The sequence below is a fragment of the Sturnira hondurensis genome, unplaced genomic scaffold (genome assembly GCF_014824575.4).
Source record: "Sturnira hondurensis isolate 20B ecotype Veracruz unplaced genomic scaffold, ASM1482457v3 Scaffold0010448, whole genome shotgun sequence".
In the NCBI taxonomy this organism is placed as follows: Eukaryota; Metazoa; Chordata; class Mammalia; order Chiroptera; family Phyllostomidae; genus Sturnira; species Sturnira hondurensis.
In genome coordinates this window covers 5100929-5114534 of record NW_028083079.1, presented here as the reverse complement: position 1 = coordinate 5114534, position 13606 = coordinate 5100929, and the positions used below count along the sequence as shown (strand labels likewise).

The 13606-nt window shown below is 44.4% G+C and overlaps 1 protein-coding gene across 2 annotated transcripts in view; it reads left to right on the top strand.

Annotated features, from left to right (window-relative positions):
* Positions 1-13606, top strand: part of BRINP1 (BMP/retinoic acid inducible neural specific 1) — a 381254-nt gene that overhangs the window by 258570 nt on the left and 109078 nt on the right. The gene's annotated exons all lie outside the window — the stretch shown is intronic.

Sequence of the window (13606 nt, the reverse complement as noted above, 5' to 3'; positions counted from 1 at the left end):
TCTACAGCTTCCTATACTTATACCTCTCTAGTTTTTTTTTAAGGTTTACTTTATTTTCATTCAAGAGAGAGTGGAAGGGGGAGAGAGAGAGGAATATGGATGTGAGGGAGAAACATTGATGTGAGAGAGATGTCAATTAGTTGTCTCCCACATGTTCCCTGACTAGGGATCAAACTGGCAGCCTTTTGGTTATCAGATAATATTTCAACCAACTTAGCCAACTTAGCTATATCTCTTTAGATTTAAACCATTTAGAATTAGCATGCATTTTTTTTTTCTTACCTAACTGGAAACTTTATGAGAACAGAATATATACAAGGTCTGTCCAGAAGATATCCAGCCACATAATATGAAAAATAGAGACATTTATTGAAGAAGATACAAGATACAAGAAACATTGTACATAGGACAATCATGTCTCAGTCCCCTTCAAAGTGGCATCTTGGGACCTCACACAGTTTTCTCAATTGGCATCATCTTCCCTGTCATATTTTTTCGAATCTCACTGACAGTCTGAAATCTCTTCCCTTTCAAAGGTGATTTTGGTTTTGGGAAAAGCCAAAAGTTGCAGGACATCAAATCTGGGCTATAAGGGGGCTGAGCCACCTGGGAGATTTGATGTTCCACCAAAAAACTTTGCACAAGACGTGATGTATGAGCAGGCGTGTTGTCATGGTGAAGCTGCCAATCACCATTTGCCCATAGCCATGGCCTTCTGAATCATCCAAATAGTTTCTAGGGAGGAATGTTCAAACTTAACTCAAAATTTGATGCAGATTAACTCTCTACTCCCTCAGTCATTTTGAATGTGACAGCCACTCAGTACACATGCTCACTCAGTGGCATCTACTGCCCCTACTGACTAGCACAGTGAAGTCATCATTGTTCACAGATGCGCATTCCAGTCCACTCTTTTTGGCTGCCAGGTTCCATCCGTGTCACGCAAACTGTTCTCATTATATATTTTTAAAAGATTGTATTTATTTATTTTTAGAGAGAGGGGAAGAGAGGGGAAGAGAGGGAAAAAAAGAGGGAGAGGAACATTTTGTGTGGTTGCTTTTTGCACTCCCCCTACTGGGGACCTGATCCTCAACCCAGGCATGTGTCCCAACTGGGAATCGAAGCAGTGACTCTTTGGTTTGCAGGCCTGCACTCCATCCACTGAGCCACACCAGCCAGGCTGTTCTCATTATATTAACAATGGCTGAACATTTTCTGGACAGACATTATGCACACACACACATGCGCACGCACACATGCACATATGTATATATACATGCTATTCACACACATGCTAGTTACACATGTATGTACACATATATACATATACATGCAAGTAATCCATTTCTATATGCCCAAAATCATTTTTATTCTTCCATACCATACACACATAATAAATGTGGGTGTAAAAATGAATTGGAGAATGCAAAAAGCTCTCTAGAGGTATAACTTTTGTTTTAAGGTCAAGGAAGGAGGACAACCTGTAACACTTCTGTACGAGTTAGGATAGGAGAGCCGGGAAGCATGGTGAAGGAAAGAATCTTGGCCTACACCTAGGGAGGCAAGGATTCAGGTCTTATATCTTCTATATTTTTGACCTGAAAATAGGCATGTCTCCTTTGCACATTTTGTGGCATGGTGGGCTGAGAATGCGTTATTTATGAAGTCTGTATTAGCTGCAAATGCCTGTGATTTCATACTGAATATTCAAATCCTAGTTTAAAATTTGGCCCACTAGTGACTGAGGTCTTGCCATGGTCCCATTTATGTAAGAGTTCACAGATGAATATTATTTTGAGCCGTGAGGAGCAATAAACAATAAGAGTTACCTGGAAAGGTACCCTGGGAATGATGAAAGACAGGAACACAAAGAAAAATGAAGATGGGGTGTGCATGAAAGAAAGCGGCACCAGGATGAGAAATATGGTGCACTTCTTCTTTCGACAAAGAAGATCAGGATTTCAAAAAATATATAGTTATTGATTCAAAAATCTGAACTGTTCCTTAGGAGAACTATTTCTAAGTTAGCCAAGAACAATAGTTATCTAATTAACTATTCAAATTTGGATTCTTAAAACAGTCTCTGACAGACTACAGCCGTTGCTATCAGTGACTGCGCATAAACTAAGTATGGTGCTCATTGGTCACACAACATAATGCTCCAGTATCAGGAATCCCGGGTGTGGGAAAGATGTTAGCTTGAGATGTTGGATTTCAGGAAAGAGAAGAAGTAGTGAAGATCCAGATGTTTGTGGTTTGTCAGATATTAACAACCCCTTGGTTTTATCAGTGGCTTTCTCTTCTATTTGAGGACAATTTATCCTTCCTGGGATAACTGGGGCTTGTATTTCCATTTTAAAGATCAGGAGAGGTTTGACTTGAATAAGGTTATATAGGTGGGAAAAAGTGGAGCCTGGACTGGAAACAAAATCTGATGATAAGTCCACTCACATGAATAAATATACTAGAACGAAAGGCATCCATTCATTGTTTACAACTGTTTCTTAGCAACTGTCATATGCCTGACCCTGTGCTAGACACTAGGGATAAGTTGGTTGGAATATAAGTAGTCATGATATGACATGGTGATGGCCATCATGGAGATTCATGATGGAACTATCACACTTGTTAGATGATTAATATGTGTTTGCAATTTCTGTTGAAATAACCATCACCCTGGCTGGTGTAGCTCAGTGGATTGAGCTCAGGCCTGCGAACCACACAATCGCTGTTTGATTCCCAGTCAGGGCACATGCCTGGGTTGCAGGCCAGTTCCCAGGAGAGGACTCACGAGAGGCAACCATACATTGATACTTCTCTCCTTCCCTTCCTTTCTATAGATAAATAAATAAAATCTTTTTTAAAAAAAGAAATAACCAAGACTTAAAAGAATATCCTCAGTAGAACCACAGCTACAGAACGTTCAACAGTAGCATCCTTTTACTGGGCACTTACCATGTGTCATGAAGGAGGTCATTCAGTTCTCACTACTTCCTCTGTGAGATGAGCAGCGCTTTGGTATTTTACAGGTAGCAAAACCAGGACTTGGGGAAGTTGAATGCATTGCTCCAGCCCACAGATTTTCAACATTTTATGTCTCATGGCACATATAAACTAATTACTAAAATTCTGCGGCGCACCAAAAGATATATTTTTGCCGATCTTACACTAAAGATAGGTGTAGTTTTGATTCATTCACACTGAATGGCTATTATTATGTTGGCTGTTGTCAGTTTTTATTTGACGGTCTAAGGGGAAAGAGGTCTGTGCTCCTAACTAAATAGTCAGGTACTGCATTTTATTTATTTTTTATTTTTAAAAATAAAATACACATTTTTAATTCTCACTGATAACTTTATTGATTTGGATATTTGGAGAATGTCAGCTCACAGCACACCAGTGTGCCACAGAACAGCAGTTGGAAATCACTGCCCCAGCTCATCCATCTGGTGTGGGGTGGAGCTGGGCTCCAAACACAGGTCTACCTGACCCATGGTGCCTCCTCCAGCCACTGTGCTTCATGGCCCTCCAGCACGGTGTCTGACTATGGAGTGTTCCAGAGCTCTGAAAGTCTACTCGCAAACATCTTTTCCTCACTCCTGAACATTTCCAGGGTAGTTAAAGAGATCCTGAGAAGTGAATGGTTGCTAATGAGGTTGGGGGTCAGGACACCTGGATACTAATTCCAGCTCAGCAGGCACTGGTCTAGGGCCATTAAGCAAGCTCCCTGCTCTCCTGGATCCTACTTTCCTTACTTACTGAATGATAGGTTTGACGTAGGTCAGTGGTTTTCAACCAGTGCCCTCTGAAATTCTGATGATCGGCGAAAGAAGTCCTAGAAGCCACTGTAGTGTGGGAAGACAGGACAAGGGGAGGAGGTGGTCAGGCAGGATCCCCAGAGAAGGTTTGCTTCTTCTGCTTTTGGACACAGGCTTTACGTATGTTTTGCTTTGGATTCCACTGCTAAAACAGTGTGTAGTCAGCCAACATGCTGATTTCTAAGCTCCTTTCTAGCTCTAAAATGAAGTGTAAGAGTTAACCAAGGTCACATGATTAATTAAATGATGGAGTTCACCTCAGAGGTCAGGCCCCTGGTCATCTAGTTATTTCTTTCTTCTTTTATTTAAGCCTCAAATAATGATTAAGCACCATCTGCAGGCCCAGTGCTGTTTGGGGGCAGATGATACAATGATGAGTGAAGCAAACATGGTCCCTGCTGTCATAGGAGAGACTAACATTAATTAGACACACACACAGTGCTACAAAGAAGAAAGAGCAGGACGGGCGTAACTGGTCTGACGTTAATACCTTAAACGTGGATCTGGAACCTGTTATGTGCAGAGACTTGGTGAGGCTTCTCTGATAGACATGCAAATGGGTAACAGAGGCAAATGTAACTCTCCAAACCAGGTCAAACCAGAGCAAATGCCAAGTAGGACATGCTCCTCAGGCTGGTGGCTAATTGACTCTTTCTCCCCGTGGCATGCCGCTTTGTTGAAACGCGAGGACGTGTCCACCTGTGATTTCCTGCGCTTCCCATGTGCTACTATGGATGTAGGACATCGGGAAGCTGACATTTGCAGCGGGAAGGATAGACTTTCTTACTGGACTATGCCACACGGGCATATGCTACAAAGCCGGCTTTACTGAAATGTTGTAGACTTCAGGCTTCGGCCAGTTTCACCCACCCTGAATTCAGGCTGGAGCCCTGAGTGATCTAGAAGCTTCGGAAAGAAAATGGAGGTCTCCTCTCCTCATTTTAGTGGGTTAAGGCCATCGCCCTCCTCATGCATCTGCACCCAGAGGCGAGTTTCAGCTCACAGTCTTAGTGGGGGATGGTGCCACTGGCAACGAAGAGACCCTTTCCAATGAAATCCCAGCAGAAGCCTTCTCTCGTGTTGCTTCACAAGGTGAGCTGTAGTATGTGCACAAGTAGCGATGTGGGTGCATGAGGCACACGCCGTGTCCCTCACAAGCCTGAGCTGACACATGGAGGCTGGGTGGGGGGACTTCTCTGCCGGCCTCTACCAGCAAGCCGTAGCAGCATCATTGACCTTGGACCCAGGGAATCTGCTGCTGGCCCAGGCTGCCCACCTCCTCGGTGCATGACTTCAGCTAAGTAATGGAACTTTTTTAGCCTCTGTTTCCTCACCTATTAAGTGGACATATTACTTAAGGTGGTTCCCAAGGGCCTTTCCATGTCTGAAATTGCTTGATTCTGTGAAATACTGTCATTTAAAAATAGAATGTGTCAGGTAGCAGAGAAGACTTGGGACGCAGAGTCTGGAGACTCAGGTTTTGTTTACTTTAGAGCCACGTTCTAGCTTTGGCCTCCTGGCGAATTCACGTGTGCACCATTCACTCATTCCTATATCCATTGCTTTAGAACTTAACACAAATCATATGCTGTAAGCTGTGCCATAATTAGAGATAAAGAGGTAAGCAAAAGAAAATAATAAAGCACACACACTCAAGCACACGCCCCACAAGACCACAGTAGAGGGTGGAAGGAAAAAGATTCAATAACAAATAGGTGTAATTTTATGTATGTAGATGATACCTTATTTTCTCTGTTGGAAGAAGGGATAATGATGCCTGTCCTACCCACTAAGCCAAATGATAAACATTTGTGTGAGAATGCTTTGTAAAATTAAAATTTTTTATATCTGCATTTTTTCCTAAGATTCTAAATCGCTATTCTAATAAAATCACTTATTTTTAACTTTCCTTTAAGCCTATACATATCTTTTTCATGAAATATAGCCATCCTGTGATGGAAATACTGTTTTTGTCCATATTATGATTGAGAAAACTAAGACACCCAGAGTCTGAGTATATTGTTCACATCTTGCAGCTGGGAAGTGGCCAAGGTGGGATTCAAAAGCAGGCTTTAGATAATCTACAACGTGAGTCCCTAACACTACGTGTTCATGATTCTCTCCGGTTCTTCATCACCTCGTTTACTAGCAAATGCTGAGAGACTTCCTTTGAACGTGGACAAGTCCCAACCTCTCTGAGTCTCAGTTTTCTCATCTATAAAATGAGGATAACATTAAATGTGTGGTTGTGGTGAAAAAATAACATAGATATCAAGCGTATGGGGCTTGGCATTTTGCAGGAGCTGCATAAATGCAAACTCTTTCCTTTACGAAAGAGAGCTGATTGCTTTGCTAACCATTATTTATTTCCTACTTATGTTAATTTCAAAGTCAGTTTGGTTCAAAGGTGTTTCTGGTGTTTTCATTGCTTTTTGTGATTTATTTCTATGTTTAGTTCTTTCCTGACTTTGAGATAATAAGTAGTGGCTGTAAATTTAGCAATTATTTTAGAGGCAGATCTAATAGTATCGTGATACCCTTTGAGGGCTTTGGTTCCGGAGCGTCCAGGTAGGGGAGAGATACCAATAGTGGTAGTGACTGTGCCATAGAGGTGGTTTCACACCGAGCCGTCTTCCCTGTAGGTTGCAGAGTAAGTGGTTTGTGATTACGGTGCACCTTGCTTTGAGCCTTAACTAAACACCTAAAACTTGAGTGCAGATCAATCTTGGTACACCGAGTCTCATTGCCTAACTTTCTTGCATTTTGTTCAAATGGGCATGAATCTGAGTTTTAATCTGCTCTCTTGATGGTTCTTTCTTGTGTTTCACAAAAATCTTACTAGGTTTTGTGGTAAAGGACCACAAAATGAATGGGGCTGGGGATAGGTGGATGGTTCTATTGAGATCAATGAGATGTGGTCCTTATCCGGAATCATTAAAGAATATGTAGTGAGTTGGAATACTAAATGCTGTACACTGGGGAGATGACGTGCAGGTTAGACAGGTCTCTGCCTTCGAGGAGCTTACAGACTAGTGATCATGAGAAAGAAGTCCATGCTGTATCACTCAGGATGTTTGTCGTTGAACTTGAAAGGAAACCACAAACCTCAGCACTCCATATAGAATCTAGATATCACATGCTGCAAAAGTTATATTTCTATTATTGCAGCTAAAATTAGTCAAAATGAGCATTTCTTAAAGCATAGTGTATGGAACTCTAGTCTAATGTGCTATTAAAAGGTATTTTCAGGAAAAAAATGATCTTATAATAGTCAAATAATAATAATAAGGAGAAGAATGATGATGATAAGTTAGTTGTTAGCATAGAAAACCTACCAGGTACCTCGTATGGTGTATAAATTGTTCCGACTGATTGATCCCCACGATAATCCTGTGCCTCGCGTGTCGTTATCTTCTCCATTTACACAACTTGTCCAAGGAAAGAGCTAATTCACGATCAGGTGGGACATGTCACAGGCAAGCAGATCCCAGAGCCTGCAAGGCCAACCGTGCTACGTTTCCTCCCAAACGACATGAATATATTTGTCTGGAAAACAGATCGCTACTAGAATATTAATAATATTTGACTAGACTCCTTTGTCTATACAGCCTCTTTTTCTCAGAATGATTGGAATTCTGGAGTGCAGGTTCAAGGAGTCACCTGGCACTCCCTGGTGGCGGCAGCCCGGGTGTCACTTCTTTGGAGGCTGGCCTCTACCGGAGCACTCTTAAAGCGACCCCTCTTCGGCTCGGGAGTCTGGCATCCCTTCTGAGGAGCCACCCACCTGCGGAGCTTTTGCTTTGAGAACTTTGGGTGAAATCTGCCTCCTGGTTTATAATTAAAAGGAATGTAATTAGTACCTTTAGTTTTCCTGTCTCAAGTAATAGCCTTATCTTTTTTCTCTCCCTTTTCATGTCCTTAATTTTTGCACTATTTTTTTCTTATTCCTAAATTTGGCATTCCACCCTGTGGTATAGCGGTAGGAATTTCAACAGAGGCCAGAGCCACAGTTGATTCAATATGCAAAGTGGCTGTGCATTAGAAGCCCCTGCCAAGCTTTTTAAAAAGTACCAATGCCCGGGTCCTTCCTCACATATTTGGATTTAGTGGGTCTAGGATAGACGCGAGAACCTCTGACCTAGGGCAAGGATTGTCAGTCAGGCATATTTCTCTTCCTAAGGGGACATTTGGAAATCCTCGGGGGTGTTTTTGGTTGTGGCATCCAGTGTGCAGAGGCCAGGGATCGGGGAAACTACCAACCTTCCTACAATGCACAGCCAGCCCTCTGCAGCAAACAGTTAGCTAGCTCACAACGTCGGTGGTATAGAGGTGGAGAAACCTTTCTCTAGAGCAAGTCTTTTTAGACAAAAAGGGAAAGGGGTGGTGGGAAAAATATTAGAGTAAATGGTCTTTGGTTTTGGTCTTCATGAGTTTGAGTTGGAATGGTTGAAACACAGACACCAGCATGTGGCCAGGTTCCCAGAGAGTCTGGCTGCTGGATGAGAGGGGGAGGGATCGTCTGTGTTTTTAGACCCGGCCTCAGTCAGGGTGGCTGTTGATGCAGGAGGAAGACGAAGGGCTTTTTGCTTCCTGCTGCCGATGGGCGGCATTTACGGGAAACTAGCTTTCCACTCCGGAGAAAACAGTCTCCATTCTTCTGGGATAGCTGGGAAGTCTGGTGGGTTTCTCCTCTGCCGACAGTATTCCACAGACAGTAAGAAGTTTAGGTTTCGTAAGTCCTTCAGATACACTTCACCCAGGAGCATTAGAGGATGCTGACCAGGCTCAAAGAAAGATGAGACGGGGACGATGTCCCATGGTGAGAGCCAGTACCCTGCACCTTCCTCTCCCTTATCCCTCATTTCATGTACATTTCTGATCAAGGTCTTCCTGAATAGAGCAGATGGGAAGGCTTACCCAGCCAACATCTCCTGAGCTACTTGTGGTCACTTCAAAGCTAATCTTCCATGTTGGTTATTTAAAATTGATCTTCCACTTCCAAGAACCATACAGCTTTATTGCTACCCAGTTGGTGCCTCTGTGAACTTCCCCTCTTTGCTCCCATGCTGTTGCTGAACTGGCTTCTGTGGGCAGCTGCAGACGTCTCCACAGAGCCATTGTCCAGCTTTAGTCAGGAGCGAGTTCTGAAAATGGACGCTTGCACCCCTTCCTCATAGGGGCCGATCAATTGACCAGTGTCTTCAAACTGACACAAACTAGGCCATCGCCATGATGGGGAGATTAGGAGGAGAATGGAGACAAGCCATTGGGAGCTTTGGATATTATGTTCCAAATCTTGGCAAAGGAAGACGAGAGGGACTGGATCCATGATCTGGAGTATCTGTCACTTACTTATTCATCTGGAAAATATTTGCTGGGCTCCAGACTCCTACTAACTAGACTCTGCCCTGTGTCCTGGGAGTAGGAAGAGGAAATCCTTGATCCCCGCCCTAAGGGGACTGAGGGTATCTTGAGGAAAATACCCTCAAATAACCACAATGCCTCCTGCTAAGTACCCTGATCGGGCACTGCCCTGGAAGCTGTGTTTGTGTGGGAGAAGGGAGTTTTCTCCAGCATTGGAATTGTGAAGGTGGGGAAGGATGGGAGGAAAAGGCAAATCTAGGAAGGCGTTCTAGAGGAGGAGCATCGAACCCAATCTTCAAAGAGGATTCAGGTTTCATGAGAAGGCAGCAGGGGGAAAAGCAGTCAAGACAGATGGAGTGGCCCCTGCAAAGGCAAGGAGGCAGGAGAATTCGGGGTGGCACTGATTTGAACTAACCTTGACACTTACCTTGTAAGCTCTTCAGAATAGTGTTTTGTTTTTTTTTTGTTTTGTTTTTCCATTTCTTGACCCTAACTCATGCTACAAAAAATACATTTTGCATGGGCGCTCAATATACCTAGATATATGTGAAATGAAAATTCATGAAAAAATCTTAACCTTACTACACGTGATGAATCTTGATATTTTATATTCTATTGCATTGTAACCTAATGTATTCTTTTCGGATTCATTTATTTAAAAAAATGCAGGTGTGTACCAACTAAATTGACTTTAGCCTCCACTAATGGGGTAGGCCTTGCAGTTTGGAAAACACTGACTTTGAGTCTATGTTGCAGTCACGTTTTGGCTCAGAGGAAAGAAAACTTGCACCATGCTTGGTTAGCAGAGTTTGCCATGGGTTCGGGATAAGCAGAATCGAGCCTGTGCCTTGTCGGATGTGGGCAATAGGAAATCAATGGAAGGTTTGAAGCACAACACCAGCATGGCCTGACATACATTCACTCTGGCAGCAGCACGAGGGAAGCATGGATGGGAGTAAGAGACAAGGGTTAGGAAGCTGTGACAGTAATTTAAGGAAGAGGAAGGAGTGCTGGATCCCAGACAAAGGTGATAAAGATGGAGTTCATTAACTCCCAAGCACCACTCAGGGCCACCAACAGAGCTGCTTGGGTACCTGTCAGCCAGCTCTCTTCCTGGGCTGCATCCAGGCTTACCTGCTGCCCCAGTTCCATTCTGAGCACCCTGTGGCGGGATGCGTTATTTTGTTCTCAGCAGCTGGATACCTTTGTATTTCTCATGAAAGGAATCAGAATGCCCAGGCTTCTGCCTCTAGGCCAGGGGTGTCAAACTCATTTTCACCAGGGGCCATATCAGTCTCATAGTTGCCTTCAAAGGGCTGAATGCAATTTTAGGACTGAATGAATGTAACTACCCCTTAACTAAGGGCAAGGAGCTCAGAACTGCCTCCGGGTAGAAACAAGGTGTGAGGAGGCCGGATAAAACAAGGCGGAGGGCCGGATTCAGCTTGCGGGCCTTGTGTTTGCCGCCTGTGCTCTAGGCAATTTCTTCATCTCTCCAGGCCTTCTCTCTGGGTCTCACTAGCCATGGACTCCCGACTGGCTTGGAGGAAGGCCTTGCATTCTACCCTTTATCTACATTTGACTTGTCCCTGCAAACCTTGATGAAAAGTACAGCTGCAAGCCTGTAACTAAGTGTATGTGAACCCTAAAACCATCACTATAGCTTCGGAGTGAAGAGCAGCTCTTTAGACTCAGGCAGACCTTAGTTTGAGTCCTGGCTCTGCCGCTTCGCACTTTTGAGATCCTGAGCATGATTGCTAAAATTTGAGCCTCAGTTTCTTCATCCGCAAAATGGGGAGGTATTCCAAGATTGTTGTGAAGATCGGAGAAGATAAAATATGATGGTGGAGCAAGGGGTTGAGACTGCTAACTTAACTGTCTGCAGCACCAACCCCTGGAAATCCAGCAACAGAGACTCTGCAAAGGCTTGTGGGAGACTCCAGCAGCAGGTGGGAGGCTTAACCTGTGTGCTCAGGTGCCCTGTGAAGCCAGCATTGCCTTATTCCTAGACTAAGAGGACAATTCTTAGGGGAAGATGGGGAAAGAGGACCAGAGAGATGAAGATTTCCGATGCCCCGGAGCACATGTAGCAGGAATCCAGAGGCCCTCTGAACTGGCAAGGTATCCTTAACCAGCAGATGGGTTGATTCATGTAAACAGCACACGTCCCATGATTTTCAGGTGTCTCATTTATTAATTAGCCCAGTGATGGGAGCAGTCTGCGACATCTCATCTTCCAGATCCTGCTGCACGGTGCCTGCCAGTGCACCGTTGTCTTTGGTGTCTAACGCTTGGGAGACATTGGCCCCTCGGGGACAGCTTTTCACCCCAGCACCTTCACAGCAATCAGCAGCGCTCCAGGGTGGGGTGTGTTTGTGTGGTGGGGGTAACTCTGCTTTTTCTCAAGATCCAGGCATGTTGTTTAGAGCTGCCTTTAGCCTGAGCACTCGTGACAGCCTCTCTGTGACTGTGGCGTGACACCAGGTTTGCTATCACATTGATGGGGCAGTGTGGTTTGTGTGAGAAGGAAGGAGGTGAATACAAATAATAGGGACATCTCATCACTGCTAAATGGTTGGGGGTTGTCCGGTTTGGGAAGGCATTGCTCACCTGTGCATTCGTTCAACAGCTATGAGTTGAGTCCCTACCACGTGCAGGGACGGCATTAGCCTCTGGTGGCACCAAGGCATTTCTGATCTGTGCCGCAAGGGGTGCTGTAGGGAGCTGGGGAGGGACAGGCAATACACAGTCAAGTTGCTGCCTTGCTTGAGGAGCACTGGAGTCTTAGCCCAAAGACGTGGCGCTGAAGTGGCTCTTGCAAGATTAAGGAAAGCTTTCAAGAGGAGGTTTTGTTTGTCTTATTTTATAGTTGAGATCTGTATGATAGGAGTTAGGCCAAGGAGGGTAGAGGCGTGTGTGTGTGTGTGTGTGCATGTGCACTTGTGTGTGCATGTATGTGTTTTCAGGTGGTGTTCAGAGAGGGACAGACATGAGTGATGGGCAGAGGAAATGTTCCCTGTGGCTAGAGAAGTCAGGATGGGGTTAGGTCACGAGGAAGCCATGTGCATGTTGTATTAAAGACTTTGAACTTTACCCTCAGGCTGTAGCTCCCATTTCACACTTCCTCATTTCAAGATACTCTCTTAATGTCTCAGTGATTTTGTTATGAGTCCCCTAGGCCAGAGAAATACTAACAATTCTGTTTATTAAGTAGTTAGGTCCAAACAACTTAATGGAGTGTTTATGTCCCAATAAGCTTAGTGGCCATTTGAAAAATAATGCATGCAAATCAAAAGAAAACTGTTTTTCTTTTGTTTGTAAATAAGCACAGTTACTACTTCTTAGATCTTGTAACTGGGTACTGCCACCTTTATTTCCTGTCCCTCCTTAATTGTTCTGCAGTCCTTGGTAATTGTACCAACTGCCTAAAGCCCACCTTCTCACACTGAAAGGATTGCAGTGTGCTTTAATGTCGAAACTATGAAGCACCTGAAGTCAGTAGTTTCTACGATGCCCAATAAATGTCTAGTACCCCTCATTTTCCTCGAACATTTACAATATCCCACTGTGTTCCTGTTCCTGTGCTCTGGTGCCATGCGGTGTCTCAGCACACAATGTACAATGGGAACCAGGTCCTAAGGACAATAGGGAGCTCGTTAGAGGCCGTGGCCCAGAGACGGAGCATGTTCAGGATGTCCTCACAGAAAGATCAAGCCTGCTGAAAAGGAGAGAAAGGGATTGATGGGGGAAAGGTGGGCGAGGGTGCGGAATGCATGGCAGGAAAATAGAGCGCGATGGCCGTGACCCAGGTAAGGCGGGGGGTGTCTTGGACTAAAGTAGCACCAATGGGGATTTGAGGTATGTTTTTAAAACTTTTATCTGAATTAGCTATAGATTGGCAAGACGTTCCAAACATAAATTGTCACCCCGACTGGTGTGTGGCTCAGTGGGTTGGGCATTGTTCTACAAAGCAAAAGGCTGTCAGTTCGATATCCAGTCAGGGCACAGGTCTGGATCGCAGGTTTGGTCCCTGGACTGGGCACATACAAGAGGCAACTGATCGATGTTTCTCTCTCACATCGATGTTTCTCTTCCTCTGTTTCTCCCCGCTTCCCCTCTCTCTAATAAATAAATCAAATCTTTTTATAAAAGTTCCGAGCATAGTAGAGAGAGGTCTTATATACCCTCCACCAAGCTTACCCAAGGGTTACATCTTACCAACTGGAGCAGAGTATCAGAGCCAGCAGCCGGACATCGATGCAGTGTGTGTGCCTAGGTCTCGGCCATTTTATCACATGGTCAGATTCATGTGATCACCACCACAATGAAGACACAGGACAGTTTCATTCCCACAGAGGTCTCCTTTGTGATGGCCCTTTATAGTCACACCTCTCCTTTCCCCTCTGCCATCCCTAACCCTGGCG